At 45.7% G+C, this 14,294-nt stretch overlaps 1 protein-coding gene across 2 annotated transcripts in view; it reads right to left on the reverse strand.

Annotated features, from left to right (window-relative positions):
* Positions 1-6,677: 6,677 nt before the first annotated feature.
* LOC146894692 (uncharacterized) overlaps positions 6,678-14,294 on the reverse strand; it is a 55,010-nt gene continuing 47,393 nt past the window's right edge. The window contains exons 21-23 of one of the 2 annotated variants that reach the window (XM_087905679.1): positions 13,260-13,745; positions 9,841-9,956; positions 6,678-8,590 (exon numbers count right to left, since the gene is read on the reverse strand). The gene's annotated coding sequence lies outside the window, so the exon portion shown is untranslated. Of the gene's footprint in view, positions 8,591-9,840; positions 9,960-13,259; positions 13,746-14,294 lie in introns of both variants that reach the window. The other variant, XM_087905678.1, reaches the window with a different exon arrangement.

Below are 14,294 nucleotides of genomic sequence, written 5' to 3' on the forward strand. Positions count from 1 at the left end.
ATATCCCGAGTTCAGCTTTCTGTATTATTAGTAGGATGAGCCACAAGATTGGGAACAAGCAAGTCCAAGTAGAGATCTCACAGAATAATCAGTTAAAGTAAGGTTGAAGACACACAACAAACTTCATTTTGAAAAAGAGCTCCATTTTAAACAGGATTACTGGTATCTCTATGGGTTTATCTGCCTACTCTTCTTACATACAACATGGAGTCCAGAGAGGGAGTGGGAATATAGTCAGGGTCACACAACCTCTTTCTCAGGCACAGTCCTTAGTCACAGCGAGGCATGGTCACTTTGAAAAAACATCCTTCCCTGGCCCCAGCCAACTGCAAAATGTGTGTTCTTGAGAGCAGGTGGAAATATAGTGAGACCTCAGAGAAGAGGGCACCCATCTCTAATGCCCCCATGGGACTCTCATTTCTGCACTAACACCTGCTAAGAAAGGGAAATGGCATACCCAAGGGTGGGTGAACTTAGCCTAAGGAAGGGGATAGAAGAAGATGGGAAGGGTGCATGGAGCCTAAGACTGGGAATCAGAATGTTCAATCCCCACCCAGCACTGACTACTAAATCAGTATGTGCTTTCAAATACTTACTCATTGAGCTCAGTTTTCTCATCTGTAGACCTAGTGCTGGAATGAGGGTATCCACAGCCCCTCCTCAGGATTTGTCTGCCTCTGTCACACCCACTCTGTCAAGGGCCCAGTAAGTCTCAGCTGTGATTTTCAGACTAGGGGACATCTTTTGTAGCCATGGGTTCAAAAAAATTGCTTCACAGGTCAACAATCTGATAGGTGATCCCGGCCCCTCCTGGAGGGTGTGGGTATCCCTTGCCAGGGAGATGGGATAGAGGCAAGATCACAGGCTTTGGGGAAGATGGGTAATTCCCTCAGACTGACATGGGTTTGGACCTGTAGGTAGTACAAGACAATACACATAGAGCTGGAGAGATGACTCAGTGGTTAAGAGCATTGCCTGCTCTTCCAAAGGTTCTGAGTTCAATTCCCGGCAACCACATGGTGGCTCACAACCATCTGTAATGAGGTCTGGTGCCCTCTTCTGGCCTTCAGGCATACACACAGACAGAATATTGTATACATAATAAATAAATAAATAAATATTTTTTAAAAAGATAATGCACACATGCTAGTGTGTATATGTGTGAACATGTATTATGTTCTCTTACAGAAAAATATTTTGTAAGAAATAAGAAAAAAATCTAGCCCAAGTGACCATTCTCTAGTGATACTCACCAGTTGGTCATTTTACCAGTGACTTGAGATATAGTTTCTGGCTTATTTGGGTGATTTTTAAATATATGTTACAAATTTTTCACAAATATTATCACTTTTGGGGTTGACAACATAGATTCACTTGAGGAAAAGTCATTGGGACGTTGACAGTCTGAATTTTTTCTTATAAAGTCATAGAAACTCTAACTAGATGTTAGGCCCTCAACTTTGGACTTGCAACTTTTTAAAACTGTGAGCCAATAAGTGTCTGTTCATTGTATATTAACCAATCTATGGTATTTTGTCCCTTTAAGACAAAACAGATTCTGACACTTTCATAAAATACACTCTTTCCTTGTTTACACAACCCTAAGGAAGGCAAGGCTATGTCTGGGAAATAGTGTGGACTGGGAAGACAATTAGGTCCATTTAGAACCAGATTACCATTTATGTTCCTTTTGTTTGGTTTTTTTCCAGACAGGATTTCTTTGACTGTCCTGGAACTACCTCTGAAGACCAGGATGGCCTTGAACTCAGCTGTCTCTGCCTCCCAAGAGCTGGGAGTGAGACACCACCATCCAGCTTTGTTTGCATTTTATGGCTCAATTTTATTTAAAAAAAAATAAGACCCAGACAGAAACTACTCTGAAAGCATGAAAATCAGGTGTACTGTTTACTTTTTAAAATGCAGACTTTCTTTCCATTGGTAAGTGTGGACATAATGAAATTGACTGTTATGTCAGCATCACAGGACCCCTAAAGACGACCACCACAGAGCTAGTATCTGATGCAAACACACTGAGGTGTATTCAAGCTAGCTTGGACTGCAATCCAACACACCTCTGCAGCAGGTTGGGGAGAATGGCCCCCAAGGCTTCAGGGTAGGGGATTTTAAAGGGAAAACCACAAGCAGGGTGGCACAAGCCTTGGCGTTTCGGGATTGGGTAAAGTATACAACTTTTGAAGTTGTTGGTTGGGGTATAAGGGAATTTCCAAACAGTGACTGTCAACAGACAGGAATTTTAAAACAGCGCTTAATCAGATGCCTACAAGGGTGTTCAAAGCAAGCAGGTGTTGTTTTGTCACTTTGACTAGGGCAGGCACAGTTTCTTGGAAGTTTATGACTTTGTTTATGACTTTGCTGGGCTGCTTTAATCTCTAATTCCTCTTTGATTCTTCTCTTAACTTCTTTTCTTGTATTCTAAAAACTCTCTTACAGGAACCTTTAACCTATAAAAAAAATTTCAAGTGTTACCTCTCATTAGTCAAAAGCACATTCCTAGGGCAAGTGATATGTAGCTGAGTCATTTGCTATGGCAACATAAGGCTCCAAGTTTACAGGTGCAAGTGTGTGACCAGAACGGGGGGGGGCAGGATGGGGGGACACGGTGACCAGTGAGACGCTTTGAGACATAGGTCTATTGTCAACTGACTAGCAAGCAAAGAATTGGCATGCATTTCTTAGGGTGCTTTGTGTTGCCACCTTGATGGAACATCTGTGACTCTGACCTTGTGCAGAGTTGTGAAATTCTGAAGGTATGAACTATTACAAAAAGCCTTTAATCTGGTTTTATTGGGGACCTCTGAGTACCAGCTTCAGTCTCTCCTCAGGGTCAGAAGATGACTTACAGCAAGAGTGGGCAAAAAGAATTCTCCACCATGTACTTTTCTGTGTCAGTTTCTTTCTTCCATCCTCCTACTAAGTTTTTCACTATATCCACACACACACAAAACAAAGGCAGTTCTCTGGGCTTGGATCTTCTCGGGTCAAAAGGTAGATAAGAGCCATCCTGAGGTACACTATAGGCATCTTTATGGCCCTGGGGAGGTGTGGCCAGAAAAGACGCCTAGGTAGCACCTAGGCAGCTTCTAAATTCTAAAAGGGGGAGAAGGGGAATTTGTATGTTAAACTGCATTTTTAAATGTGGTAATTTAAACTAGAAGTTTGTAATAAAAAATGTAGATAAAGGGGAGGAAACATGGCAACTCTGTGCTGTCTGAGCTCTCCCTCTAGCGCCCACAGAGGCTGGGAACGGGGTTTATGGTGGCCATGGTAACCAGTATAAGCTGCTGAAGGGAAACGTGTGGTATTTGATTTACATTACCATTTTCATCAGTGCAGATCTGAAAATTATATCTATTACCCTACGTGTTTAGGACAAGGGGGATTTATGGTGTTATAATACAAAATTCATCATCTTACAAAATCTAGCGCACCTAAGTCAAACGGTGGCGCTTGGCCTCCATGCCATCCATGTGAAAGAGGTTTAAGAGCTTTTTTAGGGTAAAGCAGGGGGATTAACTGAGGTTAGCACTTTTCCTAAGTCAGCTGTAAGAGAATTTAGGATGCCAGTCTCTTTATCAGGAAGGACTAAGAATCAAACAAGCTGGGACTGGGATGTACCACCCCTATCTAGGAGGTGTGGAAAGTCAGTCATATGAAGACTCCTCACCAAATGTCCTGCCAAGTAGAAGATAATTGCAGGGAGCTGGCCAGTGAGTTTGTCTCAGGGACTGAAGTGGAGATTAGACCGTGGGAACCAAGGTTATTCACTGCGTAACTGAGTTTCCCACTGGAGATACCTCAGAGCAGTGGGGATAATCCAATATACCAGTACCTGGGAAAAAGTTGTGCCCATTTTTTCATACTCTGCAGAATCCTGCAGCAAGGCAGAGTGCTTATGGCTTCATAAGAAATCTACTGTGAGAATCAGTTGATATGCAAAAGGTGTTAGGCCCAGCACTGCGCCTTGCAACCTGAGTTCATCAGAATGCCTCTGGGGGGTCAGCCTTCTACCTTATCAGCTGAAATCTCACTGCGTGATTCCTGCTAACCTCAGCATAGTTTGAACTTGCTCTGAGGTGAAAGTGAGTTAACTATCTGCATTTAGTCTGGGCAAAAGGAACAAGCAGGCTTTTAAGTGTCTACAGTCGTCAGGAGACAATCTAGTTAGACAAAGAAATCAAATTGATTAAAATGATTCACAGGGTTGAATGAGGTATGTGTTTGCCTGGAGCTCCACCTCGGGCTACGAACCCTGCCCAGTCTCAGACAGCCCTAAGTGGAGGCTACTCCCCTGGAAATTCCCAGGAACACTCCTGCAGGATATTTATACAGTCTCTTAAGGAAAAGCCAAGTGATTTTTCTGGTTCCTTCTTCCAGGCTCCTCTCTGGGGGCCAGGAGACCCCTGAGAGCATTTTACTCATAAACCTGGACTTTTAATTATTTTTGGTTTGGATTGATTGGCTGCGTTAGCAGGTAGTCTTAATATCGGAGTATAGAAACATTCCATCTGGTGTGTTTGGCTGGGAGAGGCTGACTGTCCCCCAGCCCCTCCCCCACACAGGCCCCCTCTGTCAGACTAGATAGATCAGCTCTCAGCCCTGTAAGGTGTCCTTTCTAAGTCACTGCCTTAGAGGCCTAGGTTCTCCTCTGATTTGGGGGATACCTTGTCAAAGAGGTGGCTGTGCCAGGGCCCAAACATGTTTCTGGGGGAGCCTTTGTTCCCCGGATCCTGCTGTAGGAAATCCTTCGGTCAGTAGCCTTTAAGTTACTTGCCCACTTGGGTGTGGCCTCTTATACTATAAATGCCATGTAAATTGCGTGCTTGCGCTCTCTCTGTTCCCCCTTTGAGTAGAGGACTGTGATTTGTGTGTCTACTCCTAAATAAATAACCGTTTATTATACTCAATTCTGAGCTAGTGTGGGATTTCATGTTAGCATCTGTCTTCATCTGGCACCCAACATGGACGCGGAGGGGCTTGTGCTGCTGTTTTGAAACCACAGCTAAACTTTGGTTTTTAGTATCTAGAATTCCTTCCCAAACCCTCTCAGGTTTCATGTGAATTTAACTGGCACATGTTGGCGTGCCAATCCGTTGTAGGAGGCCACTTGTTTGTTCCCAGCTGCCCAGGTCCGAAATAACCACTCAGAAACTGTATTAATTAAATCACTGCTTGACCTAGCTCTAGTTTCATACTGGCTAACTCTTACATCTTAATTTAACCCATTTCTATTAATCTGTGTATCACCATGTGGCTGTGGTTTATTGGCAAGGTTCCAGCTCATCTATTCCCGGCAGCAACTACATGGTGTCTCACTGACTTTGCCTTCTTTCTCTCAACATTCAGGTTAGTTTTCCAAACCTACCTCTATTCTGCCCTGCACAGGCCTAAGATAGTTTATTAAATATTCACAGCATACATAAGGGAATCCCACATCAGGACCCCTTCTGTAGGAGATGTCCTACTCAAGGGTACAGCCCCCACACACCCCTTTTTTGACCCAAAGTCTACAGTTCTGGACACAGTACATTAGACTCTTGGTTTCAGTATGGTCCTGTGAAATGGGCAGCTGTGGGTCAAAGCCAGACCCCTAAAATTCGTTGGGTGTCTTTTATAAAATCTATTAAAACTGGGGCTATCAACACTATGTTCCCGAAAGTCTGATTTCTCTGTGCACTGCTATATGTACTTGATAATCAGTCGAGATGACCACTGGAGGGAACTTTTGAATTCACCATCCTCCATGACCTAGAAGTTTGTGTGGAGGGGGAACAACTGGACAGGACTGCCATATGTCCATGGTTTCTGGGTACTGTGCTCCTGTCCTCTCTGAAACCAGTGTCCCAAGGCACTCATCTTGTTGGCTAGGGTCACAGCGCCTCCATATCCCTGCCTATCTGGGAATTGGTAGCCAGAAAAATCCTGCCCTGACCATTCTACCCGCCCCCGCCCCAGAACTCTGCCTACCCATCACCCTCCTATGGGGATATAGGTTCCATATAAACCTATGGCCAAAAATCCTCACAGTCCTCCCCCTACCCAGCCCTCCTTCCTTGCAACAAAGGTCCAGGAGCAGCTTCCTTCTTATCAACCTTCCTCTCCTCCCCTTCCTCCTACCTATCATTCCTCCTACCTACCCTCCCTATCATTCCATGCTACAACCTACATCATTCATCATTCCACACACTGGCATAATCCCTTAAATCCTTGCAAGACTCCTGCCCTCCTCTGCCCTCTCAGAGAGAGGTAACTGGAACCACTGGACTTGCTCGAGTCTATGTTCTTTTCTCCCTTCAGGCCCTCTCACAGATAGAAAAGCAGTTAGGTTCCTTCTCGGTTAATACTTCTGTTTATATCAAAAGATGTCATTATCTGTTCCAAGTCTATGATCTAACATGGCATGACCTTTATGTCATCCAGGACTCCACTCTCACTCCCAAGGAGCGAGATCAAGTTGAGATAAGAGCTAGATAGTCTGCAGACCAGATCTGCCTAATGGATAATACAGTACCTATTGTTCTTTTTAAAAATAATATGATGTGATGGCCCGGGAGGCCTGCAAGCCAGGCAGAAGCTGCCGTCAGAGCAGTACAGGGTCCCCGGGCGAGCAGCAAAGTCAGGCGGCTGGATGCGGTGGACGGAAGAGTAAATGGACATAAGGCTATACATAAAGCTAGACATTTATTACTTAAAGAAAGGAAAACATAGACAAACATAGAGAGAACAAAGACACACACACACACACACACACAGACATGCACGCACACACACACACATGCACGCACACACACACACCAGAGAGAAGATGGCTGCGGGAGAGGCCTAAAGTGGCTGGGGTGGGCCTGGTTAGTTCTTAAAGTGTCCCAAAGTAGTAACATTCCCGGATCCTTTTTATAATAAAAAGTAGAAGGTTAGATATTACAGGTTGAAGGAATTGGGGGTGGCGAATTCTCAAGACTGCTTCCAGTTGATTTGTGGGCGTCATCTTTGAGGGGGGTGAGGGAGATCAGAGAGAAGCTGGGTGTTGGTCACATCCTGGCATAATTGGTCTCTGTTCCCAACAGGACAGGTGTCTGTGGCATGGAAATGTCCCTTGTACCTGGTTAGGGTGTTGGCAGAACAGAGGACAAAGTTAAATTGAGAAAAAAATTTTAGGACCAGGGAATTGAGAGGTTTGTATCTGACCTGTTTACGGTGGGTTTTTTAATTTGGCTCCCTGGAACTTATAAGAAAAACAGAAGTTTTAGACATATATATTGTATTAAGAATTCTTTGGGTTTGTAAAAACAGAAATTATAATGAAAAGTATTTTTATTTGGTGAGGCAACCTGGCAAAAACCTCTCAGTTATCAGACTGTCAGAAATCTTTGAGAAGGATAAGATTTTACTTGAGTTACTGATTAAAAAATGACAGAGAACTTACTTGGTTGGCACCCAGAGCTACTCTTTGGTCCTCCCTGGTTGCTGAAGGTTGTATTTGACCTTTGTTGTTTAATGTAGAGCCTGCCAGGCTTTTGAAGACCCTGTGGACTAAGAAATCTTTAGGAAGACAGGCCTACCTTGACCCTGGGCAGCTAGACTGTCGATTCCAGTGATTTTGTTCATGTTTGGACAAAAATTTTTGTTTTATTTTACTAGAAACATTAGCTGAGGCATTATCAGTTTTAATTTGTATTGGTATGGTCATCACAGACATTGCTTCCAATAAATGTGTAATTACATAATCAACCTTTTCCTACTCAAGGCAGATGCCCATTGAAATCCAGAGTATGTATCAATGGTATAATACTGACATTCTGTATTAGCAAGCTCAAATGCCAAAGACTCAAAACCTGTCTAGTATCAGGATCAGCTACTGCTCTATGTACTGCTGACATTAATCTTCGCAAAACATGAGTGTAGGCTTCCCCTTGACCTTGTGTGATTTTTGGGAAGGAGACAGATGTGTTCCCTGGCTCCTTGAGCTTATCCCAGGCCCTTAAAGCCACTAGATGACACTGCCCAACAGTGGCATCATCCACCTGTACCTGCTTTGTAAATTGGCATAGTGACCCCATCCTAATAATTGGTCCTTTACTACATTCGTTCCTCTAGTCTGATTACACCGTCCCATGGCTGCTGCTGCTTCTCTCCACCACGTAAGCCATTGTAACTGAGGACTAGCTTGAATTGAAGACCAAATTTTTAATAGTATGGGCTCTCCTTTCTGATGAGCTCTCCTCAAAGTTCTCACACTTGCTTCCTTACTGTCAGTTTTCATTGAGCATGAGGCGTTCTTGCCTGAAACCAGTGGCAGCGCCATTAAGTTAACACCAGCAGCTCTGTATCTGTTTGTCCTTCACTTCCTCTCCATTTCCTTTAGCAGGCGTTTTAATAACTGCATAAACCTTCGCTCCTGAGACAAGAAGTTTCCTTGGGCCCTGTCGATCCTGGAGTCCTCTTGCCCCGAGAATGCACTTCCTGCAGGCCTTAAGAGGCATTCTCTGTCCTTCAAGAGCAAATCTGTTCTCCATCAAGTCCCACCATGTTGGCTTGCCAAATGTTGCAGATCAGGTGTGGGTTCACAAATGTGCTGTGGGAAGAAGATGCAGAGGCACCTTAAGGATGATTTTAGCCTTTCCAGCTGAGACACTCTCCCTTAGCCCAGGGACTTTCATTGTTATCCAGTCTACACCTTTAGCAAGTTCATTGTCAGATCCCAAAACATCTCATCTAAGTTTCTCAATGGGACAATGCCAAATGCAAATTCTCCACCAAGGAATACCACAGTTTGCAGGATTTTCCCCAGCCAAGTTTTGCATGGGTGCTGCCCCTTGGGAATCTCTCAGACACTGTTTACACATTTTAAAGAGAAGGTGCTGATGGCAAAGGGCAGACGAAGGCTGGGTGCAGCATCTGGAATGGAGCCAGCTGCAGCTCTAGAAGGGTTTAATCCCTACAAAATACTCTCAAGTTAAAAAGTTCAAAGACTTGAAGCTTAGTCTCCTGGGTTCAGTACTCACACTCCTGCCCTGGGGCTCCACACTAAAGGTGACTCTGGCTGTCCAGGAACTCAAAGTGTGGGTGCAGGCAAGGTGGTCTTGAAACCTACTGGCCCCATGCAAACAGTGCTGAAACCGTGGCCCAGAAAGTTCCAACAGGTCAGGCAACTGGACCCTCAGGGTCACACAAGCTGGACTGGTGCTTGAAGGGGTGGGGTGAGGGAACATGGGACACACACCAGAGAGGATCCCTGTTTTCTCCAGAACAGGGGTTAGTGGCTTCATCCTACTTCCTGCCTTCAGTGCTGTCATCTTCTGAGCCAGCTTCTGGCTTTCTGGTTCCTTTAGTCAGTTGTGTCTTCTGATTGTAATGATTGTAATGATTTCAGCCACATAAGGCTGAGACTTCTGGGTTCTAGGGGTCATGAAGGTGCAGACAAGCCCTCAGGCAGAACTGCCTAATTGCTCCCAACAATATTAAAGCCACCCCATGACTAACGTGAGGCATCGATTACATCATCCACACATGACTCAGCTAAGCCCTTGCATACATGTATGAACCCCGTCATCTGCATATGATGTAGCCACATCAACCCTCTATACGCATGTTCTAGGCAGCTTTTAAAAGCTGGATGTGCCATCTTCCCCCCCCTCTGCACACTGACTTCCCAGGCCTGTGCACGCCCCTCTAATAAACTCCTAAAGGGTTTGTTGCGTGTTCCGTGTTTCCTTCTCACTCACGTCAGGTAATTTCACTGATAAGGACAGAATTCTGACTCAGTGTCAAAGTCACCTAGAAAAGGAACAGAGACATCAGAATCTCTACACATCAGTGTCTCACCTCAGTCACCCAGAAGAGAAGCTCTGCTTGCGCCAGAAGAGCAGACGGCACCCCAGTGTGACAGCCATCACAAACAGCCCTTCTTCACATTGCCCATTGTCCAGAAACACGGGACCCTGCTGAAAAGACATGGAGAACCAGAGCTGCACACAAGGAGGGCACAGCTCAGGAGAGGCTGCTTCAGAACAAAAGCAAGAGGAATAGAAAGTATCAGATCAAGAAGCATTGGCTCAGTCCAAACCCTACCACTCAGCAGGGTGAACTGAGGCCTGGAGAAGGAAGGGTGGATCATACATCAGGAAGCCATCGTCTTTCTGCCAGGAGACCCACAGTCAAGGGGCCAGAACCTGGAAAGGATTACCTGAAAACTGCTCTAGAAGGGAGGAGGAGTCAGAAGGCAGCAAGGGAAACATGGAAACCCAGAAGAGAGTAGGGGGCAACCCTGTAGGAGCATCCATAAGCCTGGGAGGAAATGTGGTCTTCAAACCTAGTTAAGCAGGCAGCTTAAGTCCTGGGCTCAGATTCCCAGGAAGCTGGTATCCCAAGGAAAGGGACCTGACCTCTCTGGGCATAAAGAGGGGATTGGCTGAGACCATGAGCGACCCTTAGGTACCCACACTCAGTGGAACCCCAACACTGGCATATCAGCTCAACCCAAATGAAGACGTGGGATCAGGAATGTGGGATGGCCAGACCCCAAGTTACATGGCAGTTTTTTACCTGTGAACTTCTCCATTCTGAACAGGAGAAACCCATGGCAGGGTGCTCAGTTGAAGCATTATTAACAAAATCTCAGAGAGAGAAAATGAGGTTCAACCTTAAGATCCAAAAGGCAAAGCAGTCAGTCCCTGGTTTTTCTCTCCACCTCAGTCTGAAATGGTGATACTGCCTCCAGGAATTTCAGAATGAGACTGTGTCTGTGAGCTGTCTCCTCCCGTTCTATAATCCTCTCTAGGGCTGGGATTAAAGGTGTGTACCACTGGGATTAAAGTCATGCACTGCCTGGTTTCTATGGCAATAGTCTGTCTACTGGGATTAAAGGTATATGTCATTGCTGGCTGGTCTGTTAATACTGACTAGTGTGGCTGTTTTACTTTTTTGATCTCCAGGCAAGCTTTATTTATTAAAATACAAGTGAAATGCCACTACACACAGAAGGGAAAGGTACTGGAATATGGCACTCTCAAAATGATTGGGCAGAGCTAGGTGGTTGCAATGTGGGGCTGCAGGCAGCAAAGACTGGAGAAAGTGCCAAGGGTTCATGACCCTTTTCAGCAGCACAGAAATTTACGCCACTGTTATGCCCAGATCCGCGAAGTCCCCCAAAGACCAACAAGAAGACTGAGTCCCATATGTAAAAGCAAAGAGCCTTTTCACAAGTTTACAAACTTGGTCTCTCCCCATGTCCAACCTATTGAAATAACCAGTGAGCCACAAGCTCACTTAGAGTTGGGTTTTTATAGTAGTAATGGTGGCGGGGAGTGAGGGATTTATAAGGTTCAGGACCCCTGAGTGGCTGACATTTGTCTAGGTGTGTTCTGGTGAGTGTGTGCTGGCAGGTGATCCTATCTACAATGGTTGGAATGTTAGGAATTTCCTTTGGATGGTCTGTGTAATGGATTATTAAAAATTGCTGCAGAATCCCTGGCAGGCAGGGGGCAGTGGGTCCCAAGAGCAGTCAGTCCCAGGCAGGGATGGTGCACGAGACCATGCGGCAGATCTCTGAAGGTGGCTGGTCCCTGGAGGTAAGCCATATGGGCGGCAGGTGAGAGACAGACAGAAAGGCACGCAGCCATGCATAGTGGAATTGGATATTTACTTAGTGGTTATGGAAGGGAAGGGAGAAGAACAGAGAGGAAGAGAGAGAGAGAGAGAGAGAGAGAGAGAGAGAGAGAGAGAGAGAGAGAGAGGAAAGAGACCGAAGCTGCCTCTCTGAGAGGAAGATGAAAGAAAGAGAGAACTCAGGCTGGAAGCTGAAGATTAGCTTGCCTCAGCAGATGGGGGAGGGAGTGGGTGTGGCTTATCTCTTAAAGAGACAGATCATTACAATCTGTACTTGGGTGGTGCTTGGGTAATCTCAGTTTGTGGTCCTTCCTGCAACCAGGTATTGCTTCAGGGTAAATTACTGAGACTCAAGCCTCCATTAAACTTATCAAGGCTGAGCCCTACACTGGCAGGTGATAATGGTGGAAAGTATAGAACTTCCTTTGGGTGGTCTGTTTCTATTAAGTTTATCATGGCTGGCTCCTGCACCAACACAGCAACTCCTGGAGGAATAAATTGGAGTTTTCTCACCACAGAATATTGCAGTATTTCTGTGTCCTCTAGGACATTAAAGAAATAAACAAAATTTAAGATGGGTAGCGGCAGTGCATCCGTTTAGTCCCAGCACTTGGGAGGGAGAAGCAAGTAGATATCTGAGATTGAGGCCAGCCTGGTCTATGAAGTGAGGCCCAGGACAGGCAGGACTACACAGAAAAAAAAAATCTCATCTCAAAAAACAAAACAAAAATAATAAACAAACAAAAATAAATAAATAAAAATGGTGGTACATACATATAATCCCAGGCCTAGGGAGACAGGAACACCCTATGTCTGAGGCTACTCTGCATTATTTAGTGAGACTCTGTAGCAAAGTGGAGAAGGTAAAAAGTGCAGCTGGAGAGCCAGAACCATGCATCATTGTAAGGAAAAGAGAAACACAAGCAACCCTCTAGCTCAGGGCAACATTCCCTTGCATACAAGCACCAGGAGACAGGAGAGAAGTCCATTCAAAGGACAGTATATGTGGGAAGGAGGGTGGGGCTGTCGGATCCTGATCAGAGGTGAACAGGGATGCTCCACCAGGATTGGAAAGACTGCAGGTAGGAAGTAAGCTGAGAGCAAAGCTGAGGCTTGTGGATGGCGATGAGGACACAGTAGGAAGTTCTGGTATCAACAGCCGGAATGAGGTGGGATATTTGGGGCTAGCGCTATGAAGCAGGGAAGGATGGAAGAGAAAAGCTCAGATGGAGGAAACAGCCCAGCCAAAGGCCCAGGAAGAAGTCCACACAAGACACAGAAGTGGACATCCAGGAAAGAATTTACGAAGCTTTCATGAAAACAGAGATGCCTGATGCTTAGAGACTCAAGAGGGTGAGGGAGCCGTGAAGTCCCAGGAAACCTAACCCTTGCCCAGCTTAAGATATTAGAATCACTCAGCCCTCCCTTAGTCCAGCCACACAGCCACACTCATCATTTCATAAACAGCTCTGTTGTCTATAGGGCTGCCCCATGCTTGCCAAGCTGGTGAAAAACACGATGATACCACTGGAGGCCCAGCAGGTTAAGGAAGATGCTTAGCAGCTGACTCAGTGACAGCAGCTTCATCACCCACGTGTGAGATGCAGTCCTGTAGGGCACATTTCTGAAGCTCATACCTTTAGAAGCATGGTGGACAAGTTCCACAGGTGCTTGTGCAGAAACTGATTGCTGCCAATCTTGTAAAGAGCTGCTCTTGTACCAGGTGAATGGGCACTCACACCACATGTGTATCCAGGAGAGGTGCACTGCTCCGTGCACATGGGACAGCAGCTCACCAGGGAGAGGCTGGCAGTCCTGATGCACAACTTGGTCCTACAGCTCAACTGTCTCAAGGTATGCTGTAGCATTTCTGTTGACATGGAAATGTTGTTGATCTCAACATTCCATCTGTTGAGATGGAATGGTGTGTGCATCTTCCAGTAGTGCCCAGCACAGCGTCATTGCATCATGGGCACTGAGGGGTAGGAGAGAGGAGGATCCAAGTGCACTTCATATAAAAATTTTGGTGCCCCCTCCAGGGTTTGGGGAAAGGCATGAAAATTACTTATCTTCCCATCCATGATGCAGGAGTTCAATAGGGCCTTCTCCCAGCTCTCCTGGATCTGGAAGTAGAGTAAGTTCAATCAGGAAACAGAGATGAGGTTTTCACCAAGTTTTTATTAGATGTTCCCTGGAGGACGAAGGTGACCCCCCCCCCCCAGGTGCCGTCTTCCTTGCTACTCGCATGTTTGGGGAAAGTTTTTGCTGCTTTTATTCTTTTTCTGTGTCTTGTCTCATCTGGAAACAACACTTCCTAGGGCACTGAGCTCTTCCCTCTTGGTACAGTTCTCCTGCTTGAACAGCTGGTCACTAGCGGCCTTCACCTCTGCTCCCTAACAAAAGGACCAAATCAGATGGTGTACTAAGTCTCAGGTGACTGTCTTTCTAGGAATGGTCCCATGAAGTGGTCATTTCTGTCCCCTCACTGTTTGGCCTAAGACTGTGTGAGCAGTTTTGTGAGGGAGTCGATAAGGCCATGAATAAAGAAAAAGGGGACAATACATGGACAATGAGAGAAGGTGGTCATCACACCTTGTGATGAGCAAAGGCTATGACATTACTGCAGAGGCTCCTGGGAAGACAGGTGGAGGACAGAATACTCAGCTTACAAA

The sequence above is a fragment of the Myodes glareolus genome, chromosome 4, assembly GCF_982192425.1.
Source record: "Myodes glareolus chromosome 4, mMyoGla1.1, whole genome shotgun sequence".
Lineage (NCBI taxonomy): Eukaryota > Metazoa > Chordata > Mammalia > Rodentia > Cricetidae > Myodes > Myodes glareolus.